Below are 10,759 nucleotides of genomic sequence, written 5' to 3'. Positions count from 1 at the left end.
TTCCCTGTGGTCAGAGCTCAATGTCTACCTCATCACTTCTTAGGTGGCACCTCAGAAGGTTCCCAGACAATTCCATCTATCCCAATCTCTACATATTGCCATTTTGCACCCAGTTGTTAGTGCACATGGGGTTGTCAGGGTCCAACCCCTTAACACACTATGACACTTCTATTTTCCCCTGAAGATTTTAACTGTTCAGCTTCCCTGTGGTCAGAGCTCAATGTCTACCTCATCACTTCTTAGGTGGCACCTCAGAAGGTTCCCAGACAATTCCATCTATCCCAATCTCTACATATTGCCATTTTGCACCCAGTTGTTAGTGCACATGGGGTTGTCAGGGGTTACATGATGGAATTGCATCTCAGCACCAACTATGGCTGCACCACCAGGAATATTCCATCTCTAAATTAAGCACATTGAAACAATTCCAGAATCTAACACTTTCTTGTTCCCCATCCTGCATTTTCAGTGGATTTGGTGGGAGAAAGAGCTCAGGTCAACATGGTACCACTTGTATTTTGGCAGGGAAGATGGTTTGCAGCACAAATTTCTCTAGGAGGAGAAGAAGCAACTGTGTGTGTGTAGCACCTCCTGGGTGAGGACAAGATCCCTCTCTTCCCTTCCTTAAGTCCAATGACAGTGGCTGAAGTGTGATTTTTCCTTCTCTCTTGCTCCATCTGTCTCTTTCTCCACAGAGATTTACTTGTGTCTGGTCATACAAGTCTCAATCTTTGTATCCTTCCTGGTTGGGACCTCAAAATCAGGTGGGTTGTCACCACCATCCCCTGACACAGATTTGTCCTCACCTCAGAACCTCACAAGTGTTCCAGTTCTCAGGGAATCCAAGTGGAGCTTGGAGCTAATCCCACCCATGAGTTTACTGCAAACTAACACACACTTCAACCCTTTGCATGTTAAATCCCTGAAGGACTTGGTCCCTGTGGCTGCTCCTGCCCAATCTCCCACACATTCCCCATTCCTGGGTGCTGGGAAGGTGTCCATGTGCTTCCCATGGCAGTCCTGCTGAGAGGCAGAGACATTCCAGTTGAAGAACAAGTATGGACAGCCTGAGCTGACAAGATGTAGGACACCAAAGTGTTGAAACCCTCCTGAGAACCTGCCCTTGGGCTTCTTCTCCTTCAAGCTGGGCAGGAAATGGTGCCCTGAGGACATCTCAAATCTTTGTTGATGAGCATTACCTGATTTTATGGCATCTCTGGGATTCCTGCATTGCCCAAATCCCAACTGGATCTGGATTAAGTTACATAAAAGATTATACCTGTAATTAGGGACACTAATAGAGGTATCCAGCAGTGATGTCAAGCTCCAGAGGAGGTCACCACCCTTCCAGCTGCCCTGGGGCTGGAAATACACTGCAGAAGAGCTGCCATGGAGACAGCTGTGTTGTGGCTGCCCCAACCCTGGCAGTGTTCAAAGCCAGGTTGGATAAAGCCTGGAGCAACCTGTTCTGGTGGGAGGTGTCCCTGCCCAGGGCAGGGGATTGAGACTAGATGATCTCTAAGGTCCATTCCAACCCCTTAACATACTGCAATACCATGGTCTAGTTGATATGGTGGTGTTAAGATCACAGGTTGGACTAGATGATCTCTAAGGTCCTTTCCAACTCCTTACCACATCATGAAGCTATGACCACACCATGGAAAACCCATGCACAGTTCCAAGGCCATGGAACTATTGGAGCAAGTCCAGAGGAGGCCACAAAGCTGGTAAGAGGACTGGAGCATCTCCCCTATCAAGACAGGCTGAGAAAGTTGGGGCTGTTCAGCCTGGAAAATATAAGGTTGCATGGAGACCTCATAGCACCTTCCAGGACCTAAAGGAGCTCCAAGAAAGCTGGAGAAAGACTCTTAGTTAGGAACTGCAGTTGTCCACACTGCTTAATTGTTACCATTCTCCTCACTGTGGTTTCACCTGACCAAATAAGACCATCAAAGCAAATTCCATCTCCAAAATCTCATTCCAATAGGTCTTTTGGATTCAGCCACCTTATTTGGGAAGAGCTTGGCCATACAGAGCAGCACAAGCAGAGCCCAAGGCCAGGAACTGTCACAGGATGTTTTATTTACTAATAACCCTTGCCCAGGCTGTCTCAGACCTTGCCAAGATCAGAGTTTTGACAACACACTAAAAGAATTCCATTGGAGAGGAAAATCCATTATTCTTCCAGATTTTTTATAATCTCTAAGCCTTCAGAACTTTCTGTCTGGCTGAGACACACTCAGACCTGGGGCTGTGCTGATCAAGATTGTATCCTCCTCCTACTCACCTCCATTTGTGTACTTCCATGCACAACCTGTTCCAAAGCTCCAGCCCTGTCTGAGTCAGTGCTCTGTAAACAGAGGAGAAATAAAATATATCTTGGAATTATGTTTTGAATCATGGATGCAGAGCTCTGACACAGGAGAAGCTCCAAAAGAATAACTGAGGGATCTTTTCTCCATCAGGCTCAAGCTTTAAACTGGTCTGTCCATGCCTGAACATCAGATTTCAGGAGATGTTCTGGGGTGAGGATGGGCAAAATTACTTCAGCTTTAAGCTGAAAGAGAGTAGAGTTAGATGGGATATTGGGAAGGAATTCCTCCCTGTGAGGGTGGTGAGGGGCTGGGATAGAATTTCCAGAGCAGCTGTAGATGCTCTATCCCTGGGAGTGTTCCAGACCAGGTTGGATAGGGCTTGGATCAACCTGGGCTACTGGAAGGGGTCCCTGCCCATGGCAGGAGGTGGAATGAGATGGTCTTGAATGTCCCTTCCAACTCAACCTGTGCAGACCAATATTGTTATTAAGATCACTAAACACAGTTAGTGATTTATAACCCTTTTCTTGGTGTTATGCTCATCCTTCTCACTCTTGGGGGTTTCACTGTGGTGGCTGTACAGTGAATGATAGAATGGCTTGGGTTGGAAGGACTTTTGAGACCATCTAGTTTCCCTGCAAAGACACCTTCCACTAGCCCAGGTTGCTCCAAGCCCCATCCAACCTGACCTGGAACACTTCCAGGGATGGGGAGGCCCCAATTTCTCTAGGCAACCTGTGCCAGTGCCTCACCCCCCTCTCAGGGAATAATTTCTTCCTAACAGCTAATCTAAACCTTCCCTCCTTCACCTTAGGGCCATTTCCCCTTGTCCTATCAGTACATGCCTCTGTGAGTTATCAGCATCTGGTGCCCTACACCATGAAAAATAAGATGTTCATGTTGCTGGTTCCTTCTTCCTCTTCCCAGGACCTACTCAGAATCATTTCAGTTCTGTTTATGAGCTTTTTCCCCATGTTTTTTTATCTGAGCTGCAGCTGTGAGTTAGTTCCATCTCCATTTACAACATGCTATGACTTTACATGTGTCAGGTGCTGCTTTTGTCCTGTTTATTACCCCTAAAACCAGCCAAGTCCAACTCCAGCTCTGCAATTCCTCAGCTGTGTGAGTCGTTTATAGCCCAGGGGTCTCCAGTTCCAGCCCAAGCCTCATCTCCTCACACCATTCCTTACTCCTCTGCACCACATCCCACAATTCCACTCCTCAAGACCTTTGTTGTTGCACCAAACCTGCATTTCTCCACACCATGACCTTGTCAGAGCCATAAATACTTCATGCTGCAGTGAGTTATGGCTTGGGGCTGATAGTTATATAAACCTACAGCTGCACTAGGAAAAGACAGACAAAAGTAAAGCAAATTAGCCATACACATTTGGTTAATTAGGAATATTTCTCTTACCCCTCAGGTAACATTAAAATAAAGCCTCAGGCAGGTCAAGACAAGCTCAGAGCAAATCTAAACAACCTCAATCCAGAGGTCTGAGAAACTCAGTAAAGTTTGTGGTCTGGTACTAGAATCATGGGATGGTTTGGGTGGGAAGGGACCTGAAAGAACATCCAGTTCCACCCCCTGCCATGGGCAGGGACACCTCCCACCAGCCCAGGTTGCTCCAAGCCCCATCCAACCTGGCCTGGAACACTCCCAGGATGGAGCAGCCACAGCTTCTCTGGGCAACCTGTGCCAGTGCCTCAGCACCCTCACAGGGAAGAATTTCTTCCCAGTATCCCATCTAGCCCTGCCCTCTGGCAGTGAGAAGCCATTCCCCCTTGTTCTAGTGATCTGCATGTGTACAAGTCACTCTTCCAAGTGCTGTGAGGTCTCTGCAGACTGTAGGAACTTCTAGAGGTTCCCCTGGGGTTTCCCTGTGTTCCAGGAAGGAACAGCTGATGCCTTTCTCAAAAATGCCATGTTTCCAGCTTGATGGATGGTATCCAGGCTGCTCCTCCTTTTGCAAACAGGGAAGATGAGTTACCTGCCAAGGTGGACTTAGACAAGGAAATCTCTAATCCCTTCCCAGAGGTCACCTCTAGTTGAATGAGCTCATTGGTTTGGGAGTTTGGGATTTGTTTTCCAAGCTGTTCCCTGTGTGTAATCTCTTCCAACTCTTCCTCAAGGTTTAGTTGGATTCTTCAGCTCCTGAAGGCTTGGCAAAGTGGAAAAGAATGGGGTAACAATTAGCTCAACCAGTTCTAATTAGGGCTCCTATTTCATCCTTGGTAGTCCCCCAGGCAGAAACAGGTCCCAACATCCCATAGCTCATTCTTGGTGCTTCAAACACCACTTTGGTTGGAGGGAAGACCTGGAGGGGCTAAATCTCTACCTCAGCCTCTCTCCTGTGGATCCTTGGATCCAGCACTGTCCCCATTTCTTTATCCAAAAGGATTCCCAATAAAAATAGTCATGGGATGAACTCAAGTGTCCTCAAAACCAAAGTCTACTGCTGCTAGGGGTGAGATATGAAGGTGGTGAATGGCTCAGTCCAAGTGTTCCCATGCAAGAGCCTAAGACAAGGTTGTTTGTTATCCTTTGGCACTTGGATTTGATGTTGTTATTGCTGGATGCTCCTCTCTCCCAAGATATCCCACCTGGAGTACTCCATTCAGCTCTGGGACTGCAATATCAGATGGATGCGGAGCTGCTGGAGTGGGTCCAGAGGAGGCCACAGAGATGATCCAAGGGCTGGAGCAGCTCCACCATGGATCCAGGCTGGGAGAGCTGGGAATGCCCAGCCTGGAGAAGAGAAGGATCCAGGGACATCTTAGAGCCCCTTCCAGTGCCTCAAGGGGCTCCAGAAGAGCTGCAGAGGGACTTGGGACAAGGGATGGAGGGACAGGACACAGGGAATGGCTTCCCACTGCCAGAGGGCAGGGACAGATGGGATATTGGGAAGGAATTCTTCCCTGTGAGGGTGGTGAGGGGCTGGGATGGAATTCCCAGAGCAGCTGTGGCTGCTCTGTCCCTTGGAGTGTTCCAGCCCAGGTTGGATGGGATTGGAGCCACCTGGGCTGGTGGGAGGTGTCCCTGCCCATGGCAGGGGGTGGAACTGGATGTTCTTTCAGGTCCCTTCCCACCCAAACCATCCCATGATTCTAGTACCAGAAGCATCAGAAGGAACTCATGAGCTCCTGCAGCCATGAGAGCTTTTACCCAAAGGCTTCTCTCTCTGAGCCAAGCCAATCAATCATAATTGCTGCTTAATCCAGACTTGGATTAAGAATGTTAACTAAGTAATTTATGGAGATTTCCCATGCCTCAGCTTGCACAGGCTCAGGATTAAGGGCTGGAGAAGCATTCTCAGAGCTTGGGACAAACTCTGCTGAGCTCTTCGTGATTTTTTTTTGTTTTGAGCAACATATGTGTTCACTGGCCAAAAATATCACTGTGAGGGCTAAACAGTTACAGGAAGAGGTGTCCATGTGTTAATTAGTCTTTCCCTGGGGGATTCCACAGCCCACAGCAAGTGTCACTTCTCCTTCCCAGGGCATGAACCTGCTATCCTGGAGTTTTACCCTTCCTTGGAAGGCCTAGACTGTCCTTCAGTTTATCCCAGGGATCCAATTTCTCCTAGGTTAATCATTTGCTTTCCTTGGCATCAGCACTGCTGCACTTAGACATGTGGTACAGGGTAACACCTCTCCAATTTGGGCTTAGTTTACATCCCCCTGAGCTTGGCTGAGTGTTGATGGACACAGAATCCAACTGTATAAACCCAAGGAGCTCCTTCAGCACATGTTTTATTTATGCCAAGCCACAGACAAGCTCTTGTCTCCTGCTAAACCACCCTGGAAAAGGAAATGTCTCCACTCACTGAGTTCAGAGAGTGAATTACAGCAGTGACAGCTTCAACTTCAAGGTTGTTCCACTTCTTTCCTCTCAGACTGACAAAAACATTCCCATTTCAAGTTTCTATTCTGGTTTTCCCCATTTTTGCAGTATCGAGAAAGGAGGAGGGGAAAAATCCGCCTGGAAACACTTCTCATTTCTCTTCCTCAGACCCTCATGGGGTTTTCCCACCCCTCTCCTGCCAGGCTACAGCTGCTTTGTTTTCCCCTTCATCCCACTGTTCCCCAGGGAGCAGAAGCAGCAGCTCACCAAGGATTGGCTCCTCCCACCCACTTCTCTCTCTGCATCAATGGAGATGAATCAGCCACAACCTCCTCTCCCAGACTGTGAAGTCTCTGTCATTAAGCAGATCAAAGAGCAACTAAGCACAGTTAGTTGATGACTGTCCTTCCTCAAAACAGTTGACTCACCATCCCTGGGGAATCTGAAGAGAGTTGGAGATGTGGCAGTTGGGGACAGGGTTGAATGGTGAATGTGGCAGTGGTGGATTAATGAATTTAAAAGGGTTTTTTCCAACCTAAATGATTCCACGATTCAGATAATAGAATTTCAGGGGTTGGAATGGACCTTAGAGATCATCTAGTCCCAACCCCCTGCCCTGAGCAGGGACACCTCCCACCAGAACAGGTTGCTCAAGGCTTTATCCAACCTGGCTTTGAACACTGCCAGGGCTGGGGCATCCACAGCCTCCCTGGGCAACCTGTGCCAGTGTCTCATCACCCTCAGGTGGTGATTACTCACCAGGACCATTTCTCCATCCCCACACAGCCCTGATGCACAGGAGAGCAGTGCTTGCCAACACTGCTGCCAACCCTGAGGCTATGGAAAGTAGCTTTGGAAAACAAGAGGCTGAGGCACATTTTTCACCCACAAGGATCAATACTGTGTTGGCTCCACAGCAAAAGGTTGACTCAGCCCCAGGAGAAATCACTACATGGGAAGGTTTCTGATGTGCACAGCTCTGGCCAAGGGCTTTATGTTCCCATGGCTCCAGGATGTTGATGTAGGAGCAGCAAGTAAGGATGGAATCCCACTGGGGCCTCCAAGCTGCTCAACCAACCTCTTATGCAAGAAGAGGTATTGTCTGTACACCTCCAGGATGTCCTTCTTATTTTGGAGGCCTCAGAGCTAGAACACTGCATCCAGTTCTGACATTCCCAACATAAGAATGTCATGGAGCTGCTGGAGCAAGTCCAGAAGAGGCCATGAATACGCTCCCAGAGCTGGAGCACCTCTGCTATGGAACCAGGCTGGGAGAGCTGGGAATGTCCAGCCTGGAGAAGGTTCCAGGAAGACCTCAGAGCCCCTTCCAGGGCCTCAAGGAGCTCCAGGAGAGCTGCAGAGGGACTTGGGGCAAGGGATGGAGGGACAGGACACAGGGAATGGCTTCCCACTGCCAGAGGGCAGGGAAAGATGGGATATTGGGGAGAAATTCTTCCCTGTGAGGGTGGTGAGGCACTGGCACAGGTTGCCCAGAGCAGCTGTGGCTGGTCCATCCCTGGGCCTGTTCCAGGCCAGGTTGGATGGGCCTTGGAAGAACCTGTTCTGGTGAAGGTGTCCCTGCTCATGGCAGGGGATGGAATTAGATGGTCTTTCAGGTCCTTCCAACCCAAACCAGCCTGTGCAGCTATAGGTTGAGATAATTTTACCTCCTTCACCCACAAATTCCTGCTCCACTGGTGGTGTTTGGTGGAGCTCCAAAAGTCATGAAGTTCAGTGAAGTCCCAGATGTGGAGCTAAATGACCAGGGCAGGCTGAGAGGAGAGAGCAACAGAGCCAATAGCCAGAGCCAAGCTCTCCTTGGCCATGCCCCAAGGACAAGCAGCTGGTTACAAGATGCATCAAGGGAAATTCCAACCAGACAAAGATGCCAAAAGTTTGCCAGGGCAGTGATTCATTTCCATAACAGTGACCTTGAGATCTGGTGGAGGAATCTCCCTCCATGGAAATACTAGAATTAGGCTGAAGAAGACCCTAAGCAATCAAGTCAAAGTTGACCTTCCCTTGAGGAGGAGAAGGTTGGACTCAAGCCCTCCAGAGACCCTTCCCTCTCTTTTAAGAAGCTGTGCAGGGACAGCAGATGCCAAAGCAAGCCAAGGGGAACTTCTCACCACCTCCTCCTACCCAGAGATTTATCTTATCACCCACCATATCAGAGCTGCCCAGTTACACCACAGTGCAGGACGTCCCCAGCCTGCAGGTAGAGACAACCAACTTGCCAACCCCCAGATGGTTTTTTAAAGCATCACGATGTAAGAAGGACATCCCTAAGCTCCAACATGAGCAATCAACTTGGTTTCTGGTAGATTTTGCCTTGAGGTCTCCTCCCAACCACTATGAACAAAAGGCTTTTATGAGGAGCACATTAGTTACCCAAGAAGGTCCAGGGGAAGTTGCCACTTCTGGTTTGGTGTGCAATCAGATTTTTCCTCTTTGCTACTTCTTTTAAACATCAAAAAAAGGGAAGTAGTAACAATGGGAAACTGTTAAACTTTGAATTTCACTAGATAAATACTGTTAATATCTTGATTTTGGGGCTCCCAACTCTGTTAAGCATCAAAGCTCAGGTTTTTCTGTGCCTACAGCATCACAGAATCATTAAGGCTGCAAAAGACCTTTAAGATCAAGTCCAACCATCAACTCAGCAATGTGTTCACCATTAAACCATGTCCTCAAGTGCTATATCCATATGTTTTGAGCACTTCCATGGATGGTGACTTCAGAAGAGGCACTTCAGTGGAGAAGCTGATTTGAGGACATCCCTGGAAGGGCCAAGACAGGTTTGAATTCATCTGAGCATGCCAGTATTGCTTGGAGTCACCAGATAACCCCAAGATGTTGGGCTGGGAGAGGGATCCTACCCTCAGGAGTCAGTGATGGGAGGATAATCCTGCTCCACAAGGTCCTGAGCAGTGGAAAAATCCCTGCCAGACTGGGCATTAGGCCAGATTACTTCTCCATGTCAATGGCAATAGCTCAACTGCTCCAACCTATGTCTTCCTCATGGTTAAGGGCCAGGAGGACACTCCTCAGACTTATCAGCTTCTCTGGAAAGCTTTGCCGGCTTCAAGCATTGTGCAACTCACCCCAGCAAGGGTTATCTGACACCTGATGAAACACAGGAACTCTCCACCTTTATGTTGCTTCAAAACTGCAGTGGGTCAAGTCCCATAGATCTGATTCTGAAGGAAATACACTCCAGGGTATCACCATTTGGGGGGAAAAATGCTTCTTTTGAGCTCCTAAAGGACATCCAGAATGGTTTGATGGAGACAGAAGAGCTGTTGAGGAGAACATTACCCTTTCCAACCCAAACCAGCCCATGGAATAATGCCAAAACCACTGAGGATCCACCACTCCACCAAAATACAGTGAGGATGACCAGGACCATGTGAGATAGCAACTTTTCCTGTGTCCTCTGAGACAGCTTTTCCACCCCCTTCACCCCACAGAGGATCACAGCAGTGATTGGAACCTGCTAGAGGAAAAGCCAAGCATAAATCAATTCATTTCCCCCCCAAATCTGCAGTAGGATTTGTTTCCTGAGGTGCTTTTTCCCCCCACTGTTTCCCCATCAGCTGTTCCAACTGCTGCAGCTCTTCTCTCACATGGTGTTGGAGAGACCTTTTCCTCTAGGCAATACTTAAAATAACCAATATTGGTTCAATGAAAACACCCACAGAGGTCATCCAATTCATCCTGCTCCTGTTTTCTCTGCTACTGGATGACAGGACCATTGTTTTCCTAGGGGATTGGTTCAAATTATTTCCTGATTTCATAGATTCATGGATGGTTCAGGTTGGGAGAGACCTGAAAGATCTAGTTCCACCCCCTTCCACTAGCCCAGGTTGCTTCAAGTCCCATCCAACCTGGCCTGGAACCCCCAGGAATGGGGTTCTGGGCATCCATTTGGGATGGAATAAACTTTCCACCACAGTGAATGACAAAGAGTCACTTTAACCTCTTTTGAAGGCCAAAAAGCATTTAACAAGGTAGACAGAAACATCTCCACCCATTGGGACCGAAGTGGTTACCTCTGTTTCAGAGACACAAACCCAACCCAGAGCTCAAGGCATATCAGATCCACCTCTTGGATAAGCTGCAAAAAGCCTCCAGCCACCAATTCTTAGGAAAAAAAACCACTCCCAGTTTTAATGAAAACCATTCCAAGTCCTTGATTTCCACCCAAACCAGCTTAAACACAAACACAAGTGGCTGGACCTGAACACATGGGAAACACCAAGAGCTTTGGACTAGAGTGACCTGAACCAAAAGGCTTTGCTGCTAACACAACATCTTGTTTGCACCTGGGATTCGTTGGATTGTAGGAATGTTGGCAGGGAGATGCTGATATCCTTGTTTTGGAGGGTCTGAAAAGCAGCCAAAAGGCAGCAAACAGCAGTTTAGGCTGTTGGTGCCTACCTGCTCCATGCCCAGCAGTAACAGACTGGGGAGGATGAATCCTAAGGGCAAATCTCATTCCAACAGCTCCTGCAAGGTTGGCACCTCTGCCCAAACACATTCACATCCCACCAGAGCCTGGTCCAGCCCCACACCAGCACAATCCCTTTCCCACTGCTAA

The sequence above is a fragment of the Acanthisitta chloris genome, unplaced genomic scaffold (assembly GCF_000695815.1).
Source record: "Acanthisitta chloris isolate BGI_N310 unplaced genomic scaffold, ASM69581v1 scaffold11755, whole genome shotgun sequence".
Lineage (NCBI taxonomy): Eukaryota > Metazoa > Chordata > Aves > Passeriformes > Acanthisittidae > Acanthisitta > Acanthisitta chloris.
The sequence above is the reverse complement of the archived record's forward strand: the minus strand, read 5'-3'. Positions refer to the sequence as shown.